Here is a 14,398-nt window from a genome sequence, read left to right on the forward strand (position 1 = left end):
ACTAATCTTATAGTGGAGTCAGAAGGATCAGATAAATGTAATATAATATAAATAAATATATATAATATAATACAAATAAATATAATGCAAGGCAGAAAATGGTGAGATCTTCTCATGAGAGAGCTCTACCAAGAACCAGAAGTTCAGAGGAGAGAGTGGCCATGTTCTGTGGGGAGAACTAAGAATGCCATGTTTTTTTTGTGATGGGCCTTGAGTAACGGGTAGAATTTCACAAGTGGAGATGTTAGGTGCGTTGGGATTCTGGGAAGAGGGATCAATGTGAGGAAACAGGTAGAGGCAGGATGTTTACAGACCACCGGTGAGTGGCTTTGACCTAGAAAGCTAGTTTAGAACCATTTCATGACTGTCTGGATTACCAGGTAGATGAATTTTTTTTAATTGAGATAATTCACATTATAAAGTTCACCCTTTTAAAGTGTGTAATTCAGTGGTTTTAGTATATTCATAGAGTTGTACAACCAGTAACCTTATCTAATTTCAGAACATTTTTATTCCCCCCAAAAAGAGACCTCACACCTATTAGCAGCCACTCCCCACCCTCCCCTCCTCCAGCCCCCGGCAACCACTAATCTACTTTCTGTCTGTATGGATTGGGCAGATGAATTTGTACATAATTAAAAAGGGAGTAGGGAGCCACTAATTATTTTAATTGAGGTAAAATTTGCATATAGTGAAATGCACAGATCTTAAGTGTACAATTCAATGAGTTCTGACAAGTGTATACACTTATCTTACTAATTCTTCCAAATACAGACATTTTCATCACCTTAGGAAGTTCTCTGTGGCCCCTCTAGCTAATCCCTACTACATAAGCAACTTTCCTCATCATAAATTAATTTTGTTTTTTCTTAAACCTCATGTACATGGAACCATACAGTATGGACTCTTGTGTCTGGCTTCTTTCTCTCACAATTATATTTTGAAATTCATTATTCTTGCTCTTTGTGTGTATTTCATGCTTTTTTATTGCTAAAAATGACGAATGTACCACATTTTGTTTATCCAGGTTCTACTGATAGACATTTGAGTTTTTTCCAGTTGATGAACAATTGTGAACAAACTGTTGTTCCAAAAAAAGAAAGAAAAAAATGTTTCTCTTTGGGGGGATATATGCTTTCATTTTTTGGTGGCAAGGGTAAATACCTAGGAGTGAGATTGTTGATTAGGGAGTTAATGATTTTTTTAGAGCAAGAACATGATCCCACCAGAACCGAACTTTAAGAAAATGAATGCAGTAACAGCAGGTGGGGAGAATTAGGTTTGGAAAATCAGAAGGGATGACATCCTTCATGATTGGGATTCAGAATACACAGAGCCTGGAAAATGAATGGGTAGGGGTGGACAGCGGAAACAAAAGTTTTAAGGACTATTTATCAAGTATTTACCCTCCAGGGCATCCATAGGGTCCAGGCATTCTGACTGGCAGAATGATACACTCATTCTTATTTTGGGGAAGATATGGTTTTGGTTTTGGACAAGATGGATCACTGTCCCCAAAGGCCATTTCCCTGATAATCTGAGTGCCTGGCCTGGAGCATCAGTTGAATGAATGAACTGCTAGTGATCACATGCTACCTGGGAAGAAGGAAAGGGCATCGGGGAGAGTGGGTGGGCTGGGGCAGACGCTTACACACCAGAAATTAGCCCACTTGCTGGACTGGTTGATTAGATTAGTTACTTGGGTAATGAGGTGGAGAATTTTATTCATCAGAAATTCTCCTCCAGAATTGCTCCCAAGAAAATCAGTCAGAGCATGCCCGGTGAGCCTCCCTGCCGTCCCCCATCCCCCAGGGAGTCTCATGGAACTCCCAGACATGTTTATTCAAAGAGGATATTTATGGGCACTAGAGGCACAAGAAGGCTGCTGAATTAGAATTTAGGAAATGTGGGTGGGTTTTTTTCCAGTTACTCTGCTGATTGTGAACAACTTTAATCATCTATTTCTTGGTTTCCTTATCTGTAAAATCAGAATAATAATAACATCTGTTTAATTTCCCTTGAAAGTAAGTAGACTATAAAAATCAAAAGAGATCAGAAATGCTAAAATACGTTGAAAAAAGTATGCTCTCCATTTCCAACCAAATGACCAACAAAGTTCTCAGCTCATCTCTCGAGGTTTCCTATGTCCCGCTACTCCGGCTGTGGTTGGCACGGGTCCTACACTTGCCCACAGCCAGGCTCTTTGCCTCTTGACTGTTCTCTTTCCCGTCCTGGTCCCTTGAAACCCTTCCTGAGGTCTGCCACTCACACTAACTCCGTCACAGAGTCTCTCCTTATGACCCCCTCCTAGTCTGCTGGGGTGCCCCAGATTACGGCAGGAGATGTTAGTAATACTGACTCAAGCCAATCCCTCGGGAAGTGCAACGTCCTCCCTTCATCTACAAATTCCTGGGGGAATTACAAACTCGGGCATTCCTGGCTCCAAGATCCCTCTTTCCATAAATTTTTAAATTCTCTGTGCCTCACTTTCTGTGGCTCTTTCTCCTCTCATAAGATGTGGGACTCACCTCACCCTCTCTTTTTATAATTTCCAACATACAAAACAATCACAGGAGGAGGCATTTGGTGTCAAGTTTACTAGAGAGTTGAGGCAAAGGGAGGAGGTTTATGTTCCCGTAACCTATACGCCATCATAGTAAATCTTATACAGCCTTACTCTTTTTGCCTTTTTTACTGTTTACTAGTTTTAGTCATCCGAAAATTTTTAAAATTGAAGTACAGTTGATTTACAATGTTGTGTTAGTTTCCAGTACACAGCAAAGCAATTCAATTAAACATATATATATATTCTTTGTCAGACTCTTTTCCATTATAAGTTATTACAAGCTATTGAAAATAGTTCCCTGTGCTATAGAGTAGGTCCTTGCTGTTCATCTATTTTATATATGGTAATGTGTATCTGTTAATCCCAAACTCCTAATTTATGCCCCACACCTGGATCCTTTTCCCTTCAGAAACCGTAAGTTTGTTTTCTGTGTCTGTGAGTCTATTTCTGGTTTTACATAGCCTTACTCTGAATAGTTCTTTGATCACTCTGCTGTAAGAATATCTCCTTGGCCACTTTCCTCCATGGGCAAAACCTCTGCCATTTGGCCTGCCCCCTCTCTCCCTCTTTCTTCCCCATTCCCTCTCTCCTTTTTAAAAAATTTCTTTTAGTTTTATCTTCGTAGTTCACTTGGAGTATCTTAACTTCTAGATAAGGCATTTTGTCCATTTATTTTATTTAACTTTTTTTAAGTGGAGGTACTGGGGATTGAACCCAGGACCTCATGCATGTTAAGCAGATGCTCTACCACTGAGCTATACTCTCCCCCACCATTCTCTCCCTTCTTGATTCTCCTTTTCCCACCCCCGAATTCCTTTAGCTGATATTTTGTCTCTTTCTAAACTTTAGTTTTAGGGCTTCACCTCCACTCCTGGAATAGCAGATCAGATTTTTTTTTCGCTTTAAATACATTTGCCACCCTTTAAAAGATTTTTTTCTCCCTGTTACACTGACTCAAACTATTTATAATGATATCTTCCTGCCCCTACCAGGTTATATGCTCCTTCATGGCAGTGTTTATTTCTGATCCATATTTTAAAAAATTTCTCAGAGTGTAACTCCAATGCTTTGCGTAGAGTAGACCCTCAGTGTTGAATGGATGAGTGTGGGAGTTAGGGAGTGGCTGACTAAATGAACGAACGCTGACATCATCTATGTAACTTCAGAAAAAGCAGAGTGAAGGAACAGAAGCACTAGGTTTCCATGATGGGGTATTAACAGGCTTCAGTCACCACTGGAGGAGATCAACACAGGGTATAGAGAGTCCCTCCCGAGCTCATCCTGACCCTGGTGAGCAGGTGAACGCTGGGCTGGGGTGCATGTGGGCCCTGTGCTGCCTCTGTTCCCTGGGGAATGAGTGTGCGGCACTAATTCTTTTCAAAGAGGCTGCTGACCTCCGGGTGAATGGTAACAATTTATGACCATTTCTAGTGAGAACCAGAACTACACCTGTGACCCGTGGGATTTGTCCTCTCCGTCCCATTTGTAACCCTTCAGATCAAATTTCCTTCAGTGAAATCAGAGTTGTCACAAGGAGTACAAATTCGGGGCAGAATCACAAAAACCCTTATACCTACTGATTGGAAACATGAAACACGTATTTTATTATTAAAAAAAAAACCTCTGCCATTCATCCTATAAAAAATTGGAGAAAGAGAAAGAAGACTATGGCTTGAGCATCAGTGAAAGAGACTGTACAACAAAGAACGTGCTTTTGAAACTGCCATTGAATGCTGCAGTTCTTTCGATCCTGAGAGTCAAAAACTAATGTTTGTAGAGCTTTATGGTGAGTTCACTGGTGAGTTCATTCAAGAGTTGCATGATCTTACTACATCTTCACAATAAGCCTATACAGGAAGAATCATCGCTATTCCCATTCTACAGACGAGGAAGCTGAGACCCACAGAGGCCAATTTCCCCAATGTCACATATCTAGGAGATGGCAGAGCTGTAACCAAAAGTCTGTCTTCCGGTTACAAATCTTATTTGCTTTCCAACATAATCATGCTTGCAAGGTAACTGCCCAGACCTGTCCAGACACTGCACATTGGAGTTCTGGGACTTGAAAATCTAAAAGGATCACAGTACCTAAAGAAAACGTATAGAATCATTGGCTTAATGAGTCATGCAATGAGCTTACTTACCAACAATAAAGTTATGTTCATAAGAGTAATTAAGTAAATATATCATTTTGTTCTGCTGTGTCTCAGTTTTGACCTGTTGCTTAAGAGTGAGTAAACCTGGAGTATGTAGTACCTGACCCAAGAGAAGCACAAAGGGTTTCAGAAAGCTGCAAGGGGAAAAAGGAAGTGTATGCTTCCTTTCTTGGTCCAGGAACTTCTTCCCTGGCTCATCTTGCTGGAATGGTCAGCAAAGCACATGGTTAAGATTCTATGTGTTGGAGTCTGGCTGGTGTGTGTGTGTGTCCCAGATCTACCATCGACTTTCAGCAAGTCATTTACCTCTCTAAGCTTTAGTTTCCTTTTCCTCATCTGCAAAATGGGAACATGTCAGTTGCGCTCTTTGGTTGCAAGCAACAGAAACATGCTCCCTTATGCCAAAAGGGAAATTTACTTAATGATCTTAGTTCTCTTGCAGAATCAAAGGGAAAGTTGAGGGATCAGGCCTTGAAAAGAATGGAAACTCCAAAGATCTAAATGGCAGAAGAAACAGACGTTCTTGTCAGCTCTCTGACATCAGAATGATTCCACCTTAAACATTTTCCATCCAGGTGTCAGTCAGGGCAAGCTTGAGTCATGGGTTCACAGTGGACAAGAAGGAGGGGGGGACCCCGATTGATAGTTCCTCCAGGATCATCTGGAATGGGGCAGGGGAAGTTCCTCAAAGAATAATTGTAGTGCTGTTTTGAAAAAAGGAGAAGGCAAAAACAAACATTTACTACAGGGATAATAAATAGCACTTCATGGGTTTTTTTTTTTTTTAGGATGAAAAGATACAATAAATTTAAAATGCTTAACACGATGTCTGACACAGTAGGTTCTTGATGAATATTGTTGTTAGAATGGAACAGAAGTGAGCTGAGAAGGAATATGAATAACCCAAAGAGAAAAATAAATCAGAGTTAAAAAGGATTCAACAAGTGGCTTGGCAGGGACCTCCTTCTCCCCTTGATACCATGACCACCCTTAAAATACCATGAAATCTGTAATGAATGTCTTTAATTATTTGAGCATCGTATTTTGTATAAAGGATGCTAAGTACAGAGGCATTGTACAGTACAACTGAAACAACCAGAGACTATTTCACTGACTAAACTGAATAACAGGTACATAGACATATATATATAGAAAGCAAATGGCAATAAACGTGAAGTATAGATGATTAATTTTCAGAAAATTCAGTTTTAACAATCTAAGGAAGAAAATGAATATTTTATAATTATTATGATGGAATCATTTAAAAATTACAGTAAAATGGTTCTCACTTATTCCTCTGTAACATGAATGAAACGTATTGGCAATTAACAATTATTCTCTGATATTTCTGCATACCACACTAACTGCAATGAACATTAATATTTATGTGGTACCCACACTGTTACTGACTGGGCCAGATCTGGTCCCTAGTTTCTCATTTCCCTATTCCTAGAGACATAAATGGGAGTTGCAAGTGAGTATCTGAAGGCACATTTTCAACTGCTGTAGTTTATCATTCTTATAGTTTATATCCTGAAAGCTTCATAACCGTGGCAAATCAGCCCTCACTCTGGGAATGGTCTTAAACAAGTTGGAAGCCATAAACCTATAGACAGTGCCAAATGTATCTGAACAATCTCTCACCTTAATGGTGAAAATGTGGCTCTATTATTTCTAAAATCACAAGTATTTAAATTATGATTTGGAACAAAACAATGATGTCTATCAACCTATCAAATCTGTCTATCACCATCATCATCTATCAAATCAAAGGGACACAGCTTCAGAAATTCACACTGGGACTACTTGGTTTGATACTGGAGAATGTAGATTTCTCTTAGTTCTCAAATCTGCACATAATTCTAGACATTTCTCTAGAATTTTTGTAAAAAAGAGATGATGTATCCCTTCTCTGGAGCTTCTCCCTGCTATCAGAACTTGCCTTTTGGGACTAAGTAATGCCTACATCATTTAAAATAATCCCAGACCTCAGAAACATATTTTGCACCCATTCTTCCCTCATTTATAAGGAAAATGAAATGGAAAAATTTTAAAACCTCTACTCTCTAAATTAGTAAATTGTCATTATATTTGAGAGGAGGCAGGACCCAGATATGTATGTTTAAGAGAGCCAAAAACAATGGAAAAATATGCTCATTTGTTATTTAAATTAGACTCTGTATCCTTGGCACTTATATATCTAAAGTGGCTAGGATTTTTAAAAGCTTATTTTTGTCAGTTGCTTTCAAATGAATTCGTAGGTGAATGATGATCTTTGTTGGGGTCCACAACACACCTGCTGAGTGAGACACTGACATGTGCATAGTATTCTTAGAAAGACTAAGGTTCCCACAGCATCAAACTCACTGCACTGCTCCAATGCCGCCCTTAGAATTCAGGCCAACCTCTCCTAATCAGGTACTGAAAAGTAATGAAGCATCATAGGCAAAGCGGTGGCAAATTGGTATAATATATACATGCCCATCAGTTCCTGAAAGTAATAATATATGAGGTAAATAAGCAGTAAATCAAACTATTTAACCCTTTATTTAAGATTTTGCATGTACAGCCATTTTCTTTTGAACCATTCTTTTTTCTCTTATATATGAAGAAAAAAATACATAAAATATCTCAAAATAAATACAGATATAAATTTCTATCTTTAAAAAAAAAAGAAAGTATCCGAGGGGCTACAATAGTCCCTCTGAAGAATCATGGTTTTTTTTAATGGAGCCTGGGCCCTAACATTTTCAGCGACCAGTGCCACAGTACCATCTGGCTCTATTCATAGGAAGTAAACGTGTTCCCTTTCTTTTCCTCAATTTTGACATTTGATTACATCTTTAGCAAAAGGTAGCGCTGAATTTGTGCTCTATTCTACTACTGTCATGTGGAGGTTGGCTATTCTAGGAGAAGTTTATACTAGAACAATATAAAATAGAAGCAGGGCCAAAGAGAAGAACTGAGGAACTCCAACCATTGTTTCCCAAACTTGAATCATGTTCAGACTGGTACAAAGTAATTTTTAGATGATCATCAAAATGAAAACATAACATTTAAAAGTTCTTTCAGAATTTCTAGATCCTGTAGACTTCAGCTTGACAAAGACTGACTTAAACTATTCCAGGTGGACAGACCGATTCCTATCATTGACCCTACTCCCCCCCCCCCCCCCCCGCCCCGGAAGCATCACAAGAACATCTAGGTAGCCCATTCTGAAATGAAAGTATTCCTGCAGTCTGAAGTGGGCTTTTGAAATTCTCATACTGCAGTGTCATTCCTTTGAATAAGTATAGTTTTCACCCTCCAGTTAGTAAACTATTCATGGATTCTAAGATAATAATTAGGTTTGCCAGGTAATATACATCATATCTCATCATCTTATTTAGGTTCCATTCTTTTTATTAAAAAGAAAAAATCTCTTCCTGTTTCACTGAAACTGTCTCCCTACTTGCACTTCTCACCTTCCAAACTGAAGAACACTAAATTAGAAAAAAGTCTGACCTGAGCCGACAACAGTCCAGGCGATTGTGCTACAACCCATGTGCAGTCTTAAAATGTTCTTTACTGCCTGTCCTTTTAATGGGGGACCAGTGAGTCTGCAAAACACTTCTGTGAAGAATCAAAGTGCTCCATCAAAATGATCCCAAGGCTCTCACCTGTAAGGCGGTCTCAGTAGTTGCGGGATGGTTCCTGGAGCCTTGGTAAACCAAGTTAGCAGGGCAGTGTTGGGCAAGGCAGCCCAGAACCCTGCCCCACATGCTCTCTGCGCTCCCATTGTCACTTCTATTTGCATAATTGGCCTTTTCTGAACAGCTTACTCCCGTAGTCTAGTGCTTCATAAAAGCTAATGATTGCCTGATTCATAAAAAACGTGGATGTTTCGCCATCTTCGCTTGCATATTTAATGACTGACGGAGCAAAGAACTTTATATAATGAGGCAGTGTTATTGCCTGGGAAGCACAGATCACCTTACTCTCTGACTCTTCGTGTAACTCTTTCACGCTGGTTGGAAATGTCATTTCCTGCTTCTTGTCTCTAATATGCACGCCCATTTTCTCCAGCTGGACATTGGTCATCCTACTCGTCCTCCCTGTGCCTGCGATTGGAGCCACGTGCCTGGGTTCCACGAGCTGCAATTTTGCCAGCGTCCAGCCTGCATTTCTAAGTGCAGTGAGGCCAGTCAACCATCTACACCTACACTGAGGGCCTCTGTGCGGTGCATTCACAGCCACTGAGCAGCCACTGGCCTTTACTCCCCCCGTGCAGTGAGGCAGCACATGAGACGAGTGCTCCAGACAGAGGACATGTTCTAGCTGAGCTACCTAGGGAACTTCTTAACCCCTCAGACTAGCATAACTTCAGCTGCATTACATTCTGCACTTTCAACACCAGTTTCAGCTTCCTGCCAGTGTCCATAACAACCCAAATAAGCATTTTTGATGTTCCTGTATTGCTCTCTTCCTGCTATGTATAATCATTAATGTCACTTGGTTATGCTCAATGTTCAAAAGTGTGTATATGTGACTAAAATAAGTTTCAACACACATAACCTAGTATCATCTCTGTATTCAAGTGCCAATTCAAGGTTTCCTTGGAAAAACTCCCAACTTTGAAAGATCTGACTTAATTGGTTGACTTTGCAGTATCTGGATTTGAATGGCGGCTCCCCTGCTTACAAGCTCTGTGGCGTTGGTCAAGTTGCTCAGGTACCTTCTCTGGGAGCTGGGTGGATGACCCCTACCCCACAGGTAGCGGGGAGGATTATATGAGAGAATCATATCAAACTCTGGGAGTAGTGTTTGTCAGGGAGGAAGCACTCAGTGATGTGGGTTATCACCAGCTACGATTCTTCTGTCTTCTTAGGAAATGTTGACTTCTGTGTCAGATGAGTGACCTACAAAGGCTTACATAGAAGAAAAATTTTTTTCATCAGGGAAAGAGACATGGGAAATGCGCATCACCGGGAGGTTTCCTTGTGGAGATCCTGTTGCTTGCTGGGCGCTGCTCGATATTGACAGCCCTGAAGACCGATTTCCAGCTCACCTTGCACCTGATCAGGGTAGAATGAACAGGACAGCTGTCCAGGGGTGAAATCTGTGTCAGATTCTTTTGCAGATCTAGTTTTTCCAAAAAGATACAGCAGTAGTTTTTGAAATACACGCAAGTCTTGCTTCTCGCTCTAGGCAGGGTTTCCACTTCACTTTAAACTGAAATTTTCTCTATCAATAGCGTGCCTTGCAGCTGCCATTTTCTGGCTCCCTGTGGGTCCACATCTCATCCAGACATAAAACCACAGGCCAATTTCTGGCTTGGGAGGGCTGTTCCAGCGCGTGAGGGTACTGTTCTTTTAAGGGTGGCTGCCACTTGAGTGCAAGTTCATTGTTCGAAACCCCAGCTGCACTTCATTAGGGTAATGGCTGCAGCCCAAGAGGAAGGCTGCCTGCCAAAGGTGACTCAGCGGAGAGTGAGATGCTGCTCCAAGAGGATGCGGCCTCACAAAGGGCTGCTTAACCTGGACCCCAGCTTTCACGGGCCCAGGAGGGGCGTTTGAGTTTCAAGTGCCATGGTTGTTTTCACAGGCCCATAGAGGGGATCTTTCAGAGCCTAATCGTTATCCTAACCTTTGAGTGGCCACGTAACTCCATTTAGTCCTGCAAATAACCAATAGTGTCAATTATGCACAGGACACAGAGCTGTGTCTGGAGGGAGTTCAGAGAAACAAGACGTGGCGCGAGCCCTCTAGTAGCTTACAATTTAGTACGGAACCCAAGGCATGTATGATCACCAGTTATTCAAATAGACAGTCATTGGTTTTGTCTTATGTGCCTGGAAGGGGGCCAGACTAGGAAAAGCAGGTACATCAAGTTTCTGTCCTCTACAAATGAAAGAAAGATATGAGTCATAGGGATTGCTTTCATCATTTTAAACTCTTGATTTTGAAATAATTTTGAACATAGAGAAAAGATGGAAGAGTACAGCCTGTGTGCCCTTTACCCAGATTTCCAATTGTTAAGATTATTACCACAGTTGCTTTATCATTCTTGTCCTGTTATTTAGATATATGTACATATGTAGAAATTTTTATTTTAATGTTTGTGTATATATTTACATAATTTGTTTTGTACTCATATATGTTTTATGTGTATATATATATATATATATACAAAACATACATATTTTTTCTTCTTTCTCATATAAATCAATTGAGGATAAGTTGCAAATGTAAATATTTCACTGTGTATTTCCTAAAAGACAAGGCCACTCTCCTACCTAAACACAGAACAACCATCAAAATCAGAAAATTAATGTTGATGTAACTGACAGATAACTGGATAAAGAAGATTTGAGATATATATACACACACACACACAATGGACTACTACTCAACCATAAAAGAGAATAAAATAATGCCATTTGCAGCAACATAGATGGACCTGGAGATTGTTATACTAAGTGAAGTAAGTCAGAAAGAGAAAGAAAAACACAATATGGTATCACTTATATGTGGAATTTTAACAAATGAGATAAATGAACTTATTTACAAAACAGAAATAGACTCATAGACATAGAAAACAAACCTACGGTTACCAGGGGGAAAAGGACGGTTGGAGGGATAAATTGGGAGTTCGAGATTTACAGATACTAACTGCTACACATAAAATAGATAAACAACAAGTTTCTACTGTATAGTACAGGGAGCTATATTCAGTATCTTGTAATAACCTATAATGAAAAAGAATATGAAAAGGAATATATATATAACTGAAACAATATATTGCCAACCAGAAATTAACACAACATTGTAAATCAACTATACTTTAATAACAAAATATTGATGTAATATTACTATCTAATCCTCATTTAAATTTCACCAGTTGTCCCAATAATGGTCTTTATAGAAGGGAAAAATTCCCTTTCTGGTCCATTATCCAATGGCTTGTTGCATTTGGTTGTCATGCTTTTTTATATATCTTGTTTAGTCTCCTAATTCTGGAACACTTCCTCACTTTTTTTTTGTCTTTTGTGACCTTGATGTTTTGAAGTGCACTGGACAGTAATTTTGTAGCACGTCCCTCAATTTGAGTTTGTTGCTTCTTCATGATCAGATTCAGGGTACACATTTTGGGCAGGAATATCACCAAAGTGACGTGTGCCCTTCTCATTATATCATGGTAGGAAAGATACAAAATCAGTACATCCTATCACTGGTCATGTGAATTCCAATCATCTGATTCAGGTGCTGTTTGCCAGGTTTCTCCACTGTAAAGTTATTATCTTCTCCTTGTAATTAATAAGTATCTTGTGGGGTGCTACCCTGAAATCATGTAAATATCCTATTCCTCCACAAACTCTCAGCTTATTTTATCATCCTTGGATGATTCTTGCCTAGGTAAAATATTACCCAATGGCTGCCAAATTATGATTTTTCTAATTTTATCATTACTTCTACATTCATTATTTGGCTTTCTACTGAAAAGAAATGCTTTCCCTTTTCCCTCATTTATAATTTATTCATTTGTTTACTCCTATCAGTAAGATCCATGGATTTACATTTCATTCAACGGGTCATAATCCATTACATCATTATTTATTTTGCGCTCAGACTGTCCCACCTGTGGAGCACCTTCAAGCTGCTTCCTGCGTGGTTTCTGACAGGTCCCATTACCTTTTTGAGACTTCCTTACTTTCTGGAATAAAAAAATGTTCCAGGCTCACCTTGTACTTTGCCTGCCTCAATCATTTCTCCAAAGTGCTCTGATTGCTCTGAGTGGAGAATGGTATTTAGAAACCAAGATCTGGGCACTGGGTATGCTCATTGCACCTAAGCCCTGTGAGTGGACAGATGGAAGAGATGTACGTAAGTTTATGCACATATATACACATGTCTGTATCTGTGTAAATATAGTAAAAGCCAGGAATTCACACCAATAATTTCTATCCTTTTTTTAAAAAAAGTCTTTTGAAGGGGAGGTAATTAGGTTTATTTATTTATTTATTTCATGGAGGCACTGCGGATTGAACCCAGGACCTTGTGCATGCTAGGCACGCAGTCTACCACTGACCCACGCCCTCCTCAATAATTTCTATTCTAATCCAACACTACAACCCATTTTGATATTTATTCTTCCTTATTTATAATTCCTCCTTCACCTGTGAAAAAGCCTGCTTCCATTATGACAGCAATCTCTTGACCCATCGCCCCTGCTTTGGTCATGCAAACCCTACGAACCTCACCAGGCTCCTTGACTGCATCCTGGGCTCCAGCCCCAGCGGTCCTGCCACTGCAAGTTAAGGGAAGGGAACTAATAAATATTTTTTAAGGAAAAGGAAAAAAGAAGCTGAGAAGAGAAAGAGGAATCACAGTTGCTCTGGTCTGAGTGTTTGTGTCCCCCCCAAATTTATGCTGAAACTCTAATGTCCAATATGGTGTTAGGAGGTGGGGCCTTTGGGAGGTGATTAGGTCATGAGAGGAGCCTCATGAATGGGATTAGTGTTCTTACAAAAAGACCCCCGGGCCTGCTTCCCCCTTTCATCATGTGAGGACACAGCGAGAGGTACTCTCTGTGAACCAGGAAATGGGCCTTCTTTGCAAGGCATCAAACCTGCCAGGACCATGATCTTGGACTTTTAGAACTCCAGCCTCCAGAACTGTGATCAGTGTTTGTTGCTGATAAGCCAAACAGTCTATGGTTTTTAGTTATAGCTGCCTAAATGGACTAAGACAATAGTCTTAATAGAAAAAATAATTATCCAAGCTTTATTCTGCACTTCACCAATTCCTCTTTTATCAAGATTCAATGATTAGATTTAATTGTTTGGAGATTTGATGTTTAATATTTTAAAAGCCAATGAATTATTATACTATTTTAATAGTAAGTATTATATAATATTTTGGAATTCAGATTCAAAGCAAATCACATATATAATATCTTAAAATAACATCTCTGTTTTTCTCCTAAAAAGAAGAGTACAGGAAATTCACATTTTTCTTCTTTCTCATCCTGATTTGTTTCCCTGGTTCTCCCCTAATGATTGGTATTAGGACCCATGTCTTGTGTGTTTAATATAAAAGAAGTGATGAAAGGGAGTGTTGCAGGAGAAACAGCTCCCCTCACCCTTGAGTTAGAAGATGTGTGTGTGTGCATGTGTGTGCCTGCATGTGTGCATGCTAGGGATAATCAAGGGACAACACAGCAGAACAACTGTGTATCTACCTACCACCATTAAGTAATAGATACTTAATCCACCACTTCTCCGTTCCTTCCCCATACCAGTATATCTTCAATGGGATGGTTTTATTCAGGAGAAATCATAGATAATTGCCTCTGAGCAAAAAATATCATCTGATGAAAACAAAACTTATGAAAAGTTCATAAAGAGGTTAAAATTGTGCAAATAAACATTATTGTTTGACATCAACATGAGTGGGTATGTTAGTGACTGATTCATTTTAACAGATGTCCAGTTTTCTTTTATCCATCCTAAGGCTAGGGACTGCTCCTGTGTGGGGCTTGCCACCTCCCAGCAAGGCTTGCAGAGAATGAGTCACACCATCTGGAGAAAGAGATGTTTGGGGATTTCAGTCTGTATAGCAACGGGAGAAGAAGGGCTACTTCCTTCCTTATCCAAAGCCAAAACAAAAGGGGCCTCACTAAAATCTCATAAAAATCA

At 39.7% G+C, this 14,398-nt stretch overlaps 1 non-coding gene across 1 annotated transcript; it reads right to left on the reverse strand.

Annotated features, from left to right (window-relative positions):
* Nucleotides 1–3,259: 3,259 nt before the first annotated feature.
* On the reverse strand, nucleotides 3,260–3,332 carry TRNAV-AAC (transfer RNA valine (anticodon AAC)). The gene has a single exon. It is a non-coding gene; the product is annotated as a tRNA-Val (tRNA).
* Nucleotides 3,333–14,398: the final 11,066 nt, after the last annotated feature.

The sequence above is a fragment of the Vicugna pacos genome, chromosome 5 (genome assembly GCF_048564905.1).
Source record: "Vicugna pacos chromosome 5, VicPac4, whole genome shotgun sequence".
Classification (NCBI taxonomy): domain Eukaryota; kingdom Metazoa; phylum Chordata; class Mammalia; order Artiodactyla; family Camelidae; genus Vicugna; species Vicugna pacos.